This window comes from Rattus norvegicus, chromosome 1, assembly GCF_021556685.1.
Source record: "Rattus norvegicus strain SHRSP/BbbUtx chromosome 1, alternate assembly SHRSP_T2T, whole genome shotgun sequence".
NCBI lineage: Eukaryota > Metazoa > Chordata > Mammalia > Rodentia > Muridae > Rattus > Rattus norvegicus.
The window spans coordinates 196,394,721-196,411,335 of NC_141534.1; the positions used below are offsets into that span (position 1 = coordinate 196,394,721).

A 16,615-nucleotide genomic window follows, 5' to 3' on the forward strand; every position below is an offset into this window, starting at 1 on the left:
GTTTGCTGAGGAGCCGTTTGCTGTGTGTGTGTGTGTGTGTGTGTGTGTGTGTGTGTGTGTGTGTGCAGACGTTCTCACGCTCATGCAGAACCCTCTCGCCACTGTTCTGGGCAAATACTTAACTTGAAGATGGTGAGACAGGAAGGACGGTGGATTCATAAGATTCCTCCGCATCCTCCTGGTCCATTAACTCTTCCTCTGGAAGATGTAACAGGAACAAACGTTTCCTCCTTCCTTATCTCCAGGAAACCAAAACCAAAACCAAACCAAAATACAACTCCACCAAAGTCGACTTGGGGTGTAACAGGCCCTCAGGCTCTGTTCTGATCTTTAAACCCAGCATGTAGTTCTCGATACCTGACAAAACAGGAACAAAGACCTAGTCCATAGCTCCAGGAAAGTCCCTAACTGCACTAACCTTGCCTTTTGGTTTCTGTAGCTCTGCTTTGGATGAACTGAAACGTGACAACCAGGAGGCGGTTTTAGTGCATAGAAGGCACAAGACCGTGCGGCTTAGAGCGACATGCTTTAGACAAGTTCCCTGTGTCGCCACAAGCTTGCAAGGAAGACTTCCTTTTTTGGCTCTGAGAGTGTCCACGTGGTGGTCTCTGGTAGGCTTTCCTTGCAACAGGGGAATGGATTATTTAGGTGAGGGGCTCCTTGCAGGACCGTTGGAGACCCTGGGGCAGCTGTACCACTAGAGTCTCATCCCAGCACGGATGACTTCCCTGTGAGTGTGCGGATGGACGAATGTTCTGTTAACCCTTTCTATTCTAGAGTCTGTGTCTCTGGGGATAGGGGAGGATTGGATAGCAGTGGCCCAGGATGCACAATTAACATCTGCCCTGTATAAAACATTCTGTGAGAGCAGGATTTTGGGTGGGATATTGTAAAGCTTGAGCCAGAACAGTGTTTTCAGCTCTTTAAGTTGGAGAAAGTTCTGCTCTATTTGTCTGCAGGGGTTGGGCCCTTTGCAGGCAGGGTGCTGCCTCAGATGAGCTCCTGAGCACTGTAGTGCTCACAGCGTCCATCAGCCCTTGAATCCAGCCCTCCTGGTGGATGGCTCACCATTATTCATCCCAAGCCCCCAATTGCCCTCCCACCCACATAGGCATTAATGAGAGACAGATATGACCAAGCTGCAGCTGTGAAGGAGGGAGTCTGGGAGGTGTTGTCATTTGTGTTTTCTCTATGGTTGGTATTGGCCGGAATGTTGTGGTTTGCAAATTTTCTGCTCAGTTTGACCCACGGCTCTTTGATTAAATCTATAGCTTCTTAGAAAACTGTGACCTGGGCCTGAGTTCAGCTCCTGGCACCGACATAGGGACTCAACAACTTTCTGATATATAGTTATAGGGGACCCAACACCTCTATAGACAGTTGCAGGTTCCTGCACATACATTGTGCACACAGAGTTACACTGGCATACAAACTCACATACACTTAAATACAATACTTCTTAAAAAAGAAAATTGTAACCTGTCCAAAGGATTTCCTGCCTCACATTTATCCATCTGTCTGTCGGTCTGTCTGCCTCTTTTTATTTATTGTGAGGCATAGCCTTGGCTGTTACAGAACCCTCTACGCAGACGGTGCTGTCCTTGATCTTGCACAGTTCTTCTGCCTTTGCCTCCTGTGGGTAAGGTCACAGGTGTGCACCACCGTGTCTAAATCTGACCCATACTTGTGTGATGTGGAGGACAGAAGGCCCGCCCTCATAGGTTTGTTTTTTATTAGACTCACTTCTTAGACTTTCTTGACTCTTACTCGAATCTTAAAACTCACATGAGAATGTTTAGATTCTGTATGAGAAAAACACATGACTCTTGTACTTCTGAGCCTGTGTGCTTGTCCCCATGAGAATGGTCCCCATAGGCTCATAGATCTGTTGCTGTCTTAGGGTTTTATTGCTATGAAGAGACACCACGGCCATGGCAACTCTTCTAAAGTAAAACATTTAGTTGGGGCTGGCGTACAGGTGCAGAGGTCAGGTTCATTCTCATCATGGTGAGAAGAATGGTGGTGTGAGGGCAGACATGGCGCTGGAGAAGGAGCTGAGAGGTCTATGTCTGGATCAGCAGGCAGCAGGAAGGGACTGTGAGCCACTGAGTCTGGATTTGAGCTCCTAAGACCTCACAGCCTGCCCCACAGTGACACACTTCCTCCAACAAAGCCACACCTATTCCAACGATGCCTTGCCTCCTAATAGTGCCACTCCTTATGGGCCGAGCGTTCAAACATGTGAGTCTATGGGAGGCATTCAAACCACCACACGTGGTCGTGGCATCTTCACAGCAATAGAGCACTAAGACACCAGGCTTATTTCGTTTAATGGGATGATCTCCAGTTCCACCCATTTTCCTGAAAATGACAGGGTTTTGTTTTTATGGCTGAATGTATCTATTTATATCTATCTTATAAGCACATATATGTGATATGTACGCATATGTATAGTGTATGAATTTATCCATCTGTTTATTGATGGACATTTGGCTATTTCAGCTTTTTAACTAATGATGACACAGAGGACCCTGTGACTACTTTTAGGTTGGCTGCATAATCTTTGCGAGAGTCCTTGCACAGCATGCCGTGGGGTAGTGACGATTCTAGCGGATCCATGGGAGTAGGGAGAGAAGAAAGTCCTGCTAATTGGCAAGCCCAGGACAGCCTTGCTTCATTACTCCTTTCCTGACCTTGGTTCTCATGACTAATTAGACAAAGCTTAATGCACAGTAACTGGTGGTGTTTCTCAGCTCTGCCTTGATTCAGTTACCATTACCAAGCTCCAGCAGAACAGTAGCATTTCCTTTCATGTGCAGACCTGCCTTTTACGAAGCATTTGTCTTTATTTTGATAGATTCTTGTTCATGTCAGCTTTCCTCAAGCAATCCACATTGGATTTCTACAAATAAACCACATTTCCTATCACTTAGGGAGATAGAGAGTCAAAGGCAGAGGAAGCCCTTAGGCTCCAGGTTCAATTTCTCCAGCAATGATCCTTTCTCAGTGGTGGCACATGCCAAGGCTGTCCTGCGAAGACCTTTTTTTCTTGATGAAAAATAGGAGCTGACCTATTTTCCCTTATTAAATTTTGATATGTTCTTTTCATTAATTTAAAATACCTGCACTCAGTGCTTTGATATGTTCTCTCTCTCTCTCTCTTTTTGATCCAATAGAAAAATGTACTCTGGTGAGAAACAGTCTAGCAGACTGCATATGCTGAGGCTCAGGGGTAGGTTGTTTTGTACCAATATACGCCATCTGATTTTAATGAAGTTCTCACTGTGCATTTGTTAGAATGTTGCTGTAATTTTTAGAGACAACCTCATTAGGAAGCAGAGGTGGGGTTTAAAAAGTCACTTGCCCCCGGAGGGAGTTCCCTGAGTCTTCCTCATCCTCAGAGTCCTGGAGATTGAGGTTTGCACTGTGGTCTCAGGGACTGAATCCCGACGAGGAGCCTTCGCTGCAGGAGGGGATGGGGAGGGCACAAACCCCAAGGCAGTTTTCTTTGCTGCTGGTGATTTAGTTTGCTATCAAGCCATTTCTAATATGACTTTCAACATAGTGTCTTATGTCAGAATCCAGCTGAGAAGCAAGACATGATGGTTTTCTCTTTCCTCCTAGCCTCAGGTTCCCATTTCTAGTTTGGTGATAGATAGCAAGAGAATAATGACAGAAATAGGTACCTTGGAGTGGTAGAAAATGCTGAGCGGGGATGCAATGAGGTTGGAGTCACTTATTTTGGATCAAATATTCCTGTTACCTCTCCTGGTTTCAATGCAAAATGCCTGTGTGTTTAAACACTTGATCCTGTCTGGTGGTGCTGTTTTGGGAGGTTGTGGAAGAAGTGAGTCAATGGGGGCAGGGCACAGGTCTTAAGACTGTAAGCTCGTTCCCACTTCCTGTTCTCTACTTCCTGAAATGAGGGAATGAGATGAGAGCAACCCGTTTCTTCACACACCCGGCATGATAGAACTGAACACTGCCATGCCTCCCCTGACACGATAGGTGACAGTCCCTCAAATGTGAGCTAAAATAAGCCTCTTTTAAAAACTTGTTTCTTTTTTAATATTTGATGTGTATGAGTATGTGCTAGATAGTTTCATATCAACTTGATACATATTAAAGTCATCTGAGAGGAGGGAATCCCCAAGTAAGAAAATGTTTCAGTAAGATTAGGCTGTAGGCAAACTAATAGGGCATTTTCTTAATTGGTGGTTAATGGGGAGGGCCCACTCCATTGTAGGTGGTGCCATCCCTGGATGGTGTTTCTGGGTTCCACAAGGAAGCAAGAAAAGCAAGCTGTGATGAGCTAGCCAGTAAGCAGCATTCTTCCACAAGCTGCCTCCAGGTTTTTGTCTGGCTTGAGTTCCTGTCCTGACTTCCTTTGATGATTAACAGTGATGTGGAAGTGTAAGCCAAATAAACCCTTTTCTCTCCAAGTTGAATTGGTCATGGTGTTTTAATGAAGCAATAGAAACCCTAACTTAAGGCAAGTTGGTACCAGGAGCTGGGCATTGCTGTGACAGACCTAGCCATGTTGCTTTGGGTAGGACTGTAGACGGTGTAACCATGGGCTTTTCCACCTGTGTCCAAGTTCCCAAAATAATGACTCTGAGATTTAATTATTTATGAATAAATGCTTAGGCCACAAGCTTTGGCTCACTTCTGCTAGGTCATAACTCCATTATTCCATTTGAACTAGTCTAAATTCTGCCATGTGGCTGGTTACCTCTTCTTAGTTTCATGCATCTGTTTCCATCAGTGTTCAGGGGAAAAGTCCCTACCCCGTTCCTGACTCCATCCTAGAATGGACTGGGCATTACCTATTCAGTAATGTAATGCAGTCTTACCTGATAGCTTTCATCATTGTTATTATGGTATATAGTTCATTACTGTAAGAGAAAGAGCTTTTAATTGGACTAAAGGGGAGGATGTAGGGATAACCTCCTGTGTTCTGTGTGGAAGCATCACCTGTCAATAAAAAGCTAATGGCCTATTAGCTGAGGCAAGAACTAGGAGGTGGGAATTCCGGCAGGGAGAGAGGATTCTTGGGTGGAGTTGGGTGCAGGGAAGAGATTTACCCTGAACTCCACAGAAAGAGATGTATGAAACTGAGAAGAGGTGACAGCCATGTGACTGGACTTAGACTACTTCAAATGGGATAATGGAGTTATGAGCCAGTGAGAACGGGCCAAAACTTGTGGCCTAAGTATTTATTCACAGTCTCAGGATTGTTATTGTGGGAACTTGGGTGTAGTGGGAAAGCCCACAGCTACAGGAAGGACTTTGGAACTTTGTGCAGGAAAAGCCAGAGAACGTTCAATGCTTGATGAGCTGTTCTGTGGGAGCTTGGAAGATAAGAATGTTGAGGGCAGTGTAGAAGATTGGAGGCCTGGTTTGTGAAGTTTCAGAGGGACATTTAAAGACTTGTTATTTTGGATTAAAATGCTATGGTTCTGGTTAGCTGGGGCTGAAAAATCAGCTGTGATTAATAAGATACCAGAACTAATAAATGAAAACCTTTGTTTTGCTGGGATACTTGCCACTATTTAACTTGAGAAATTAGTGGTGATTAAGAAGAGACTGGCCTCATTGAGGTAAAAATCTGGCGAGTATTCCCGGAGACCCAGCACACAGAAGCTGTCTACCGGAGGTCATCAAGGTTGTATCTCCTGCTGGCGGCCAAACATGTTAAGGTAAGAGTCACGTAGGTAGTACTGGTTTTGAAGGCATGAAGGGGACATGGAGAGCAGCTGAGACTTGGTACTGTGAGAGACCGAGAGGACATTGGTGAAGGTGTAGTGGAAGTTGAAGGCTCAGGATTGAAGGGGTCATGCAGAGAAGTTGAGGATTGGCATCATGAAGAGAGCCTGTGAGAGGCTATAGGTGAAAGTGTAGCCCAGTTGCAGCAGAAGAGCTCAGCATATTGGAGATGCCAGTACCATGGGATGACCACCAAGAACAGCAGCAACAGTGGAATGGAGCCATCTGGAGCCTAGAAGACAAACTGTGTGCTGCAGAGGGCAGAGCCAGAGAAATGATCCAAGCCCCTTGGAGGAGCCCAGAAGATAATGAATGAATCCCAGATATTGGATGTTGAGATTTGTGACTGTGCTCTGGTTGCCTTCGACTTATTTTGGATTTTACAGGAGCCCACAATTGAGAGACTTTGAATTTCAAAAGACTTTGAATTTTAAGAAATTGGCTATTTTGGAACTTTTAAAGTGTTTGAATCGGTAAAGACTGTGAGAGATTTTAAAAGTTATTTATATTTTTAGTGTAAGATCTTGGGGATGAATGAGAAGGGAAAGATTGTGACTTAATGGCCACATGTTTGTGTGTCAAGCTGACCAAAGGTCAATGGTGTTGATAGTTTTATGTCAATTTGACACAAGCTAAAGTCATCTGAGAGGAGAGAACCCAAATTAAGAAAATGCCTCTATAAGATCAGGCTGTACGCAAACCTGTAGGACACGTTTTAAATTAGTGCTTGATGGGGGGATGGTTCAACTCATTGTGGGCGGTGTCATCCCTGGGGTGGTGGTTCTGGATTCTATAAGAAAGCAGGCTGAGCAAAACAATAGAAACAAGCCAGTAAGCAGCACCTCTCTATGGCCTCTGCACCACGTCCCGACTACAGGTTCCCACCTAGTTTGAGTTCCCGCCTTGGTTTCCCTCAATGGATATGATCAGGACACATAAGCCAAATAAACCCTTTCTTGCCCAGCGTGCTTTTTTTTGTCATAGTGTTTCACCACAGCAATAGAAACCCTAACTAAGACAGGCGGTTTGCTGCATGTATGTCCGTGCAGCATCTTCATGCCTGCTGCCAGTAGCGGACAGAAGAGGGCATTTGCTCTGCTGGAACTGGAGTTACAGCCAGTTCTGAGCCTGTGTGGATGCTGAGAATCAAGCTCGGGTCCTTTGGCTAGGCATCCAGTGCTCTTAACTGCACAGCCATCTCCTTAGCCTTTAATTGCTTCTTTTCAGGTGAGAAATCACAAACCTTCCATCTTTTGGGTTTGTATCCCACCTTTCTCTCCTTCTCTGGATTTGGCTCCAGTGTGCACCCAGGGAGAGAGTCAGAGAGTGGCTTAGAATCTGATACCTTAGGCTGGGCTCTCCCACTAGTTAGCCACAAAATTATAACAAAATTCCTGCCTGTCCTGAGGATTGAGGTCACAGATAGGAAATGCCGAGTGTGGTCCAAGTAAGAGGTGCTTATTTGAGTGTTGTGAATACCCATCGAGATCCAAAACACAAGTGATGGTCCCCTAATTGAGTGTTTATGTCACCAGATAACACAGAGCCCACAGTAATGCATGTGGTCTTGTCTTCCAGGGCAGCATAATAGAGATAAATGGGGCAATCTCAAGTTCAAATGGGAAATCTGCTTGCTGTAACGATGCCAGATACTTGGAGGCAGGCAGAATAGAACAGGCTGGAATTGGCTGCTGAGAAATGAGATTTCAAAGCAAGAACAGCTGTCTAGTAGCTTGAAGAACATATCTATAGTTGACAATAATTACTGCCCGTCTCACTGGAGACTAGCGAGAGTTTGGGTATGTACCCAGCAGACATGTTTGGAATTCTCATAGGCTGCCATGAAAATTACTGACACTAGAAAGCAGAGTCCTCAAAGTTGGCGCTCTAAATAAGGAGGATGGCAAGAGGTATCGTACAGAGCGTGTGTTGGTTAGTTTCTGTTGACGTGACTTGACACACACCTAACATACCTGGAAAGAAGGAATCACAACTGAGGAATTGCCTTTATGAGATTGGCCTTTGGGTATATCTGGGAGGTATTTTCTTGACTTCTAATTGGTGGAGGAGAGCCTAGACCACTATGGGTGATGCCATCCCTGGGCAGGTCATCCTGGAAACTGCTGAGCCATCTCTCCAGCCCTGATTTCTTTTTTAATTTTTAATTTTTTAAAAAAGATTGTCTATTGGCCACTTGTAGTTCATCTTTTTTAAAATTTTAATTTTATTTTTTATCACACATCTGTGTGTCTGTGTGTGGGAACGTGTATGTCAGGGCACCTGGAGGCCAGAGAGACTGTTAAGTCCTCTGCAGCTGGAGTTATGGGCAGTTGTAAGCCATGGAGTGTGGGTGCTGGGAACTGAACACGGGTGTTCTGATAGAACAGTACAGGCTCTTAACCACGGAGCTATCTCTCCAGTCCTAAGTTCTCTCTTTTGTACTAGTGGAGTGACTGAAACATTTCAGAATGTCTTTCTGTGTGTCACTTCATGGGCTTCTGAGAATAGTGAGAACCTTGGGACTCAGCCTTCCAGCTCTAAGGGAGACCAGGCTCTGGGCGATAGTGCTGCTATGGGGTCTATCTGATTGGAGGAGTAGTCACAACCCAACCTTTGCCTTCCTAGAAGCAGGTTACTTAGTGAAAGGCAGTCATTGATCTGTCCCTTGCCTCAGCATTTACAGAGTTGACTCCTTTCTGCATATTCCCAGGATAGCAGGACACATAGCATTTTTGTAACTTATAGCATTTTTGTAACTGTCTAGCAATGTCCTGTTTGATAGACATGGTGCCATGGTGGTGGCTCCTTATTGTTAGTTTGTTCTTATTCATTTTTAAGGTTAGAATATAAGCTGGGTTTGGGACAGCATTTGATAGTGTGCAACCATACTTTGTTCTAATTCACCTCTCTTTTCAACTTCTGTCCCACTTCATACTTGTCTTTCTGAACTGCTTCTTCTTCCCCAGAATGTCTTCCCTACCCCCGCTTGATTTCATGCCATATTTTGATTTATGCTTTTTTGTTTGTTTTATGAGTTTGGATCACCTTACCTTTTTTATTTGAAGCTCCCACAATGGGCATGATCTGCTTCCTTAGCTATCTCTCCTCATTAGTGCTCTGCAGGCTTGCCTCAGACACTTCCTGTTGCTGTGATAAAACACCGTGACCAAGGCAACTTACGAAGGAAAGCATTTAATTTAGGGCTCATAGTTTCAGAGGGTTAGAGACTACGGCCATTGTGTCAGAGAACAAGGCAAGAGGTAGGCATGGCTGGGGGGCGGGGAGAGAGAGAGAGAGAGAGAGAGAGAGAGAGAGAGAGAGAGAGAGAGAGAGAGAGAGAGCTTTTAAACCTCACTGCCTGCCCCCTTTGACACCTCTCAATCAGTTCCAACTGGGGCTCTCAGTTCCTGTAGAGGCTATATTCAATCTAATTTTCACAGGCTTCAAGTAACAGCAACATCATCAACAACAAAGCAAACAAACACTTGAGCTGTTTTAGCAAGTCCAATTCCGTGGGAGAATCTATGAGCAGAGCCAGGGCTCAGCATTAGGAACACAGCACCCTCAGAGTTGCTGCCAGTCCTTTGTGTCTCTCATTTCCTTCCTGTAAGGTTGAATTGTCTCCTGGATCTTTAAATTCCTTGGGTAGAAGATTTTGGTCTGCGGTGGGAGTGGGTGTCATTAAACATGGCTGTTGCCACCAGAAGCTAAGGATAATGGGAAGGAGTGAGTCTTCAGGAAAGGTAGTAAGCTAAAACAATGGATTTAATCATATGAAATTACAGTCTGGCTATGTTTTAAAATAGATGCTGGAATTTTTTTTCCTCTTGGCTGATGTTTGAAGAGAAAATCATATTGTTCTTTTCTGGCTTCTTGAAAGTCCTCGTTTTAGTCAAGATTCTCTAGAGAAGGAGTACTCATAGAATGAGTCTATTTTATGTATGCATGTATGTATGTATGTATGTATGTATGTATGTATGTATGTATGTATCTATCTATCTATCTATCTATCGTCTATCATCTACCTATCATCTATCTATCATTATCTATGGGGTTTACTAGAGTAGCTTACAAGTAATGGTCTGACTACTCAACAATGGCTGTCTTTGACAATGTAGTAGTTGTTCGTTCCATAGGCTGGATGTCTCAGCTGGTCTTTAGTATAAACAGGAAGAAGTAAACAATGAAGGAAGAAACTTGCCAGCTAGAGTGTGAACAAGCAGGTGAAGAGTAAGAGCTTCCTTTCTTCAAGTCCTTTGTACAGTCTCCTACCAGAAGGTGTGTCCCGGGTTTAAGGTGGATCTTTCCATCTCGAAAGGTCTGGATTAAGGGTGGGTCTTACCATTTCAAATAACTTGATCAGGAAAAATCCCAAAAGTATACCTAGCCTCTTGGTTTTTTAGTTAACTCCAGATGTAGTCAGTTAACAGCTAAGAACAGCCGTCATAGTCCTACAAGGGGTCATGGTGAATTTTCTTCCTTTTCTTTATCTGAGTCTCCTTCCTCTTTTTTAAAAAGGAAAATTTCTATTTTATTGAGAATTTTGTAGTGAGTACTGTATTTACCTTCTTTCCGCCCCACCCACTCCAACTCTTCCTGTTCCTCCACACTCACTCTTATACTAGCAACCTCTTTCTTTAATTATTACCGTATACATATACATGTACATACACATATGCATATACCTTTAATTTGCTGAGTCCATTTGTTGCTGCCCATATGTGTGTTTAGGACTGACCACTCTGGCTTCTCCCTCCGGCTTCTCATGAACACACTTCATTGATCTTTCCCTTGGTTACGTCTCTTTACCTTACATGTAGAGTACATGCATGTGTGGGTGGGTGTGTTCTGAAGGCCGTTCAGTCACATCTGAGTGTTACAACAATGGATGGGCAGAGAGCTACCTACTGGGAGAGCAGGGGGAGAGAACTATGCCGTACAAAGAGGGCAGGCATGGGTCAAGGAGGAAAGCCAGGCTCATATTCTACGTATTTACTTTGTGTTCAGATGCAAGGCTGTGGTGTTAGCCTTATAGAGTGTAGGTAGCTGCTGGTCCAAGCTGTAGGAACTTTAGAGGTTTGTGGTATATTTTGCATTACTCACTCCTGACGGAGCATGCTGGCTGGGGATGGGATACTGTGGTCTTCTGTGACAGGCTGTTGTGGATGGAGTCCTTGCAGGCATGCCCTTCCCATTATGATGGTATCCTGTCAAACCATGAGCCAAAGCAAATCATTTCTTAAGTTGCTAATGGCAACAGGAACAGGGTCAGATCAATGAGAAAAGAAGTGGATCACCTTTCTGTTCTAACCTTATCCAGAGCATCATGGGTATCTTTCACAACAGACAACTACATAGATATCTTGGTGTATTTAAGTCTTAAAGGTCCTTGTGGCAACACCAGGAATTGCAGATCTGATCCTTGGGGATATTAGACAACATGCAGTATTTTAAATCAGGTTACCCAAATGTGCCCCATATCTCCTTTGTGAGTATGTATGTGACACGGTACAAGATTGGGAAACTATAACTATAGTTACAGTGAATCCCACTGTGTCCCAGAAAGAATTGAAGACCCTCAGTTACTAAAGAAAATGATGTCAGAGAAAAATAAAGGTATGAAAAATTTGATGAAGTAATGTGACCATATAAAGCACCCAGATATGGCCCCAAAGCGTGACTTTGAGCTTCTTATCCTTCAAACCACAGGAATAAACAAGATATAAGAAGATTAAGCATAAGCTAGAGGCCTGGAAAAGCATAGTTTTTCTTTCTATAGGATTGCTGACAAATTTCTCTATTGGGTTTTCAGTAGGAGGCCCGGTGTGGTGCAGAAAATAACACCCTCAAAGACATTCGTCTAGAATATATAATAATATATAACAATGAGTTTTTCAAAGATGTTTCTTACAGTATTTTTCAATGTAGGTCAAGAGGATAGTGAAAAAAAGACAGTTTAGTAAAAACTTACATTAAGAGCAAAATGTTCCAAGGTTCCTCTTCAAGTGTCTGGCAGAGTTTAAAAGATTTTAAAATGAAATGAAAGACTGAGTGGCAGGTTTCTGCAAACTTGGCACAGTTCTCCATCAAAATTATTTCTTTCAGATAAGTAAGAGTTGCAACTAATAACCACAGGCTAGCTTCAAGTTTGATGCCTGTCCTCAGACGCAAAACTCTACAGCATCAGCCAAGTCACCACTGAAAAACAGAAGAACCCCCAGGCTAGAGGAGGAGTGGGCATCCTTTAAAACATCAGAGAAATATGATCAAGACCTGGGCCTAGACAGAGGGCTGGCCCACCTGTCCATACAGGCAGGTCATAGCAGTCCCTAACAGCAACACTGAAGTTTCCCTTAGAAGGCAACCCTGGGTCTATTCTAGTGTACAAACAGATAAATGGCTAAACCTCTAAACTTTGAGACTCATCTGAGCTAGGGAAAGGTTTAGTTAGATTCTTTCACTGTGGGCTTTACTGAGGTCCTACACTATACCAAGAGTCCCGAACACACACACACACACACACACACACACACACACACACACACACACACACACACAGAGAGAGAGAGAGAGAGAGAGAGAGAGAGAGAGAGAGAGAGAGAGAGAGGCTTATAAGACTTAAATACAGCAAGATATCTATGTAGTGGTCGTCTGTTGAGAAAGATACCCCATGATGCTCTGGAAAAGGTTAGAACAGAAGAACAGAAAGGTGAGCCACTTCTTTTCTCATTGCTCTGACCTGTCCTGCCTTCCTGGAGTTAGTTGATTTCTAGTGAGTGGAAGAAAAAGACAAAAATGATTGAAAAAAATGTAGATTGTAAGTTGTGCCAAATATGGAGAGATGGACAGGGTGCTCAAAGAAGTCATTGCATGTGGAGAGGATGACGTTCTAATCTCCATGAGATGCTGACCTTGCAAAGTTCCAGGCAAAGATCCTTCCAGATAGAAGCTAAGGTGGCTGGGGTTGAAGGGAGTGGGAACAGAATCCAGGGAGAAAAGGGTGAGAGCATACGATGTAGCAGTGAGAAGACTTGGTGAGCCACGAGACAGTCTTGGCTGCGTTTGAAAGCTGGACATTTATACTCTTATAGTGATGTAGCTGTCAGGTATCAGTGAGTTCACTGTCTGGGTTGCTTAATACAAAAACTTACAGTGAAAAGCTGGAAGTAATACTGACATTTTTATGGCAAGTGAGTTACATCTCAGATGTTAACACTGTTAAGGGAAAGGGTCACAGCTCAGTGATCAACGAGGCTACATTCCCAGATGCTGAACAAGAAATAATTTGATAATTATAAAAAAAAATCGTAGGCCAAGCACGGTGGTGTGTGCCTGTAATTCTGTCACTTTGGAGTCTGAGGGAGGAGAATTTTGAGTTCAAGGCCAACTTAAATAGCAAGACCCATCTCAAACAAACAAGCAGAGGCAGTCTAAATTATTATGCCCCAGAAGAGATCACTAGTCTTTCTGATGGCTGACCTCTAGCATGGTATGTTCATTATGACTTTAACGTTCGATAGCGTCAGTGTTTTGTCCTGATGCTTCCTTGAATGGAAAAGTCTGTGTGAATGAGAAATTCCATCTTTTAAAAAAATGTGCATGGGAGTTTTGCCTGCATGTATGTCTGTGTGACTTGTGCCCTTCCTGATCCTTTTATCCCCCTGATGTATGGGTGCTGGGATTTGAATCAGATTCCTCTGGAAGAGGAACTTAACCACGAGCCACTTGTCCAGCCTTAGTTTTTTTTTTTTTTTTTTTTGGTTCTTTTTTTCGGAGCTGGGGATCGAACCCAGGGCCTTGTGCTTCCTAGGCAAGCGCTCTACCACTGAGCTAAGTCCCCAACCCCCTTAGTTTTTTTTTTTTAAATTATGTGCATTTGTGTTTTACCTGCCTGTATGTCTATGTGAGGATGTCAGATCCTCTGGAACTGGACTTACAGATGGATGTGAGCTGCCATGTGGGATCTGGGAATTGAACTCAGGTCCTCTGAAAGAACAACCAGTGCTCTTAACCAATGAGCCATCTCCCCAGCAAGAAATTCCATCTTTTACTTTGTGTTCAGCATTGTTATGTAGGATTTCAGCCATACTACAAGAGGTATGAAATCAGGGACAAGTTAAAATTAAGATAAGATGTGGGGAGAGCATTGCCGAAAATGACACACTTTTTTCCAGTGCTGGCTCTGACCAGTCTTGACTACTGATGGTGATAAAGCAAAGGATAAAGAATTAGATGCATAACCCAAGGCTGGCCTTTCAGAGATATTTGTTCTTTTGACCTCTATGTGTCCCATGTTGAGTTTCTATCTGTCTAGTGGACATTTCTGGTTTCTTTGGAAACTCAGTTGTGTCACGTGATTTTTTCTGGAAGCTGTCTTGTGAGAGGGTGTTTTGCTGATGCAGACACATGAGAGTGCATATGATGCTTCACAGGATTGGATGCTTGAGAGGGCACATGGAGTTTAGAAAGAATATAAACAGCTCCACAGGCAGTGAGAGGACACTCTTGCATTGACGTACCTTGCAATGCTTCAATGGCCATTGCTGGTCTTCACTTGCATTGACGTACTTTGCAATGCTTCAATGGCCATTGCTGGTCTTCACTTCTTAGAGAGAAATGCACCAAAGAACTTCTTGTGGTATCCTAGATGATTCATGCCAATTCAGGGGAGGCTTGAGGTTTCTGCTGGATGGAGTTCATGTTACTATTCATGTTTGGTGTTTGCTATTGGACTGCACTGCTGATATCCTGACAAGGGAGATTGGAATCACCCCAAAGAACTACTTTTAAACAGGTCCACAATCCTATTAACCTTATTTTTCTGCTACCTCTGGTTGGCAGGTTAGAGGAAGGTTAAAGTGTTTAAGAACCCTAATTAAAGTTGATTTTGAAAAATCTAAGCCTACAGGGAAGAGGTGAGAGTGGACTGGTGGTTCAGACACACAGAGGCCCACAGAGACACTGGTGGTATATGGGTGGGAACTTGAGTGTTTGAGTCTCTGCTAATTATAAATTTCTCTTTATCAAGGATTTCTAGAGAAATCTGTGACAGGACATAGGTTGATCAAAACATACATTGATAATAGGACTTGTTCTAAATCTCAAGGAGATCTGTTGGACAGCTGGATGGTTTCCTTTACCCAGCTGTTATAATGCTTCCATGTCCATGGTGACGAGGAGGTGAGATGGGAGAGCATGCCAAAGGAGCTGAGGAGAACTGACAGAACAGGCAGATATAGCCCTGTTAACATCAGGCTTTCTTAGGGGGCATCCCTTGTCTGCTGTGCTCTCTCTCTCTCTCTCTCTCTCTCTCTCTCTCTCTCTCTCTCTCTCTTTCTCTCTCTCTCTCTCTCTGTGTGTGTGTGTGTGTGTGAGAGAGAGAGAGAGAGAGAGAGAGAGACAGAGAGACAGAGAGACAGAGAGACAGACTGAGAGAGACACACACACAGAAATAGAGAAAGAGATAGAATATGAATAATCTTGACACTTAACACTTTGTTTTCCTTCCAAAGGGACTGTCACTTCTGTATGCAACTGGCTTCAGAAATCCTTGTAACCAAAAGCAATGGGTTCGCATCTTGGTGAAGTGCAAGGTCAAAAACAGCAAAGCCAAAAAATGGAGGAGCCATCCTTGAATGAAGGGACCACAGGGTTTTTATTTGGTGGAGCCAATATATTTATTTAGAAAAGAGTTTTAGAGGTGAATACATTCTCCAGCGTGTTCAGCTAAAGGTCAGAGTTCAAAAAGGAAAGGTAAGATGGGGAAGTACAACTTTGGACATGTTTAGCTTAAGGTCATAGCACTGTTTAGAGGATAAACTGGGGGACAGGAACACTTTGGGGCAGGCTCAGCTTGCAGAATCAAGATGGCAGATGGGGATACATCTGGACGCACATTCAGCCACCGAAGCTATGTTAATATAGGAGCTCTCCTCTAAAGACACCAGTTTTATTTAGAGGTTTATACCCTTACAGTTTCCCCAAAACACATGGACACAAGTCCACTGCTTTCTTTTAACAGTGCCTATTTTAACAAACACTTCTCAACTAGTACTAAACCAAGAGGACCTTCATCCAAGATCAGTTAGTGGCCACAGAGGCCTGAGCATCTACCAGGCTGATGTTGGATTAGAGTTGGCTGTGCCAACCAATATCTTCAGAAACTTCCAACCCCTTGCCATTGTGTCAGACCTCTTCTCTGAGAAGCAGGTAAAATCCCCATCGATCATTGACCTGGCAGAGCTGGCTCAGATTTTGGCAAGATGGCAGAAGAATGATGTAAAACACGTTAGCTCCAGCAGGCCGCAGGCCAACTTAGCCCTGCCCTGTAGTCATGAGCAGACTTAAGTTATCAACCTGTCCTCATGCAGAGCTGAACAGTCTGACACCAGGATTAAGGCAGCGAAGAAGACGGGTACAGCATGAAGATGGAGGTGTCAACTCTGGGTCCCATTTTCACCACCCACCAGCCGTCTACAGAGGCTAAGTGAGCAGTCACGGGCCTTTAGCAAAAGCCGCCTTCAACTCCCTGCAAAGTAGCCATAGCATGTAACAGGACGTCATCTAAAGCAGAGTTAGTGGGGAGCTAATAAGGAGCTGCCCCACTGTGTGATGTCCAGCATTAGACCAGCTGAAAAATGTCCGGAGAGTCTGCCCTGACAGACTGTCTGACGGCTGAATTGATTCAGGGACCACCAGAGACATCTTATAGCAACAAATCTCCCCATGTCTCTTTACTCTCTATATTTCATTAGGATATACTCAGAGTCATTTGTATGAGGATTAAGAGTAGATTGTGTCCTGCTCCAAGTTACTAGGTATTGTATAAAACTGGTTATTTTAGGCTGCA

General features: G+C 43.8%; 1 long non-coding RNA gene across 1 annotated transcript in view; it reads left to right on the forward strand.

Moving 5' to 3' along the window:
- Positions 1-394: 394 nt before the first annotated feature.
- Positions 395-16,615, forward strand: part of LOC147996980 (uncharacterized) — a 45,379-nt gene continuing 29,158 nt past the window's right edge. Inside the window, exon 1 of the long non-coding RNA XR_015655354.1 lies at positions 395-611. This is a non-coding gene — a long non-coding RNA (uncharacterized LOC147996980). The remainder of the gene's footprint in view (positions 612-16,615) is intronic.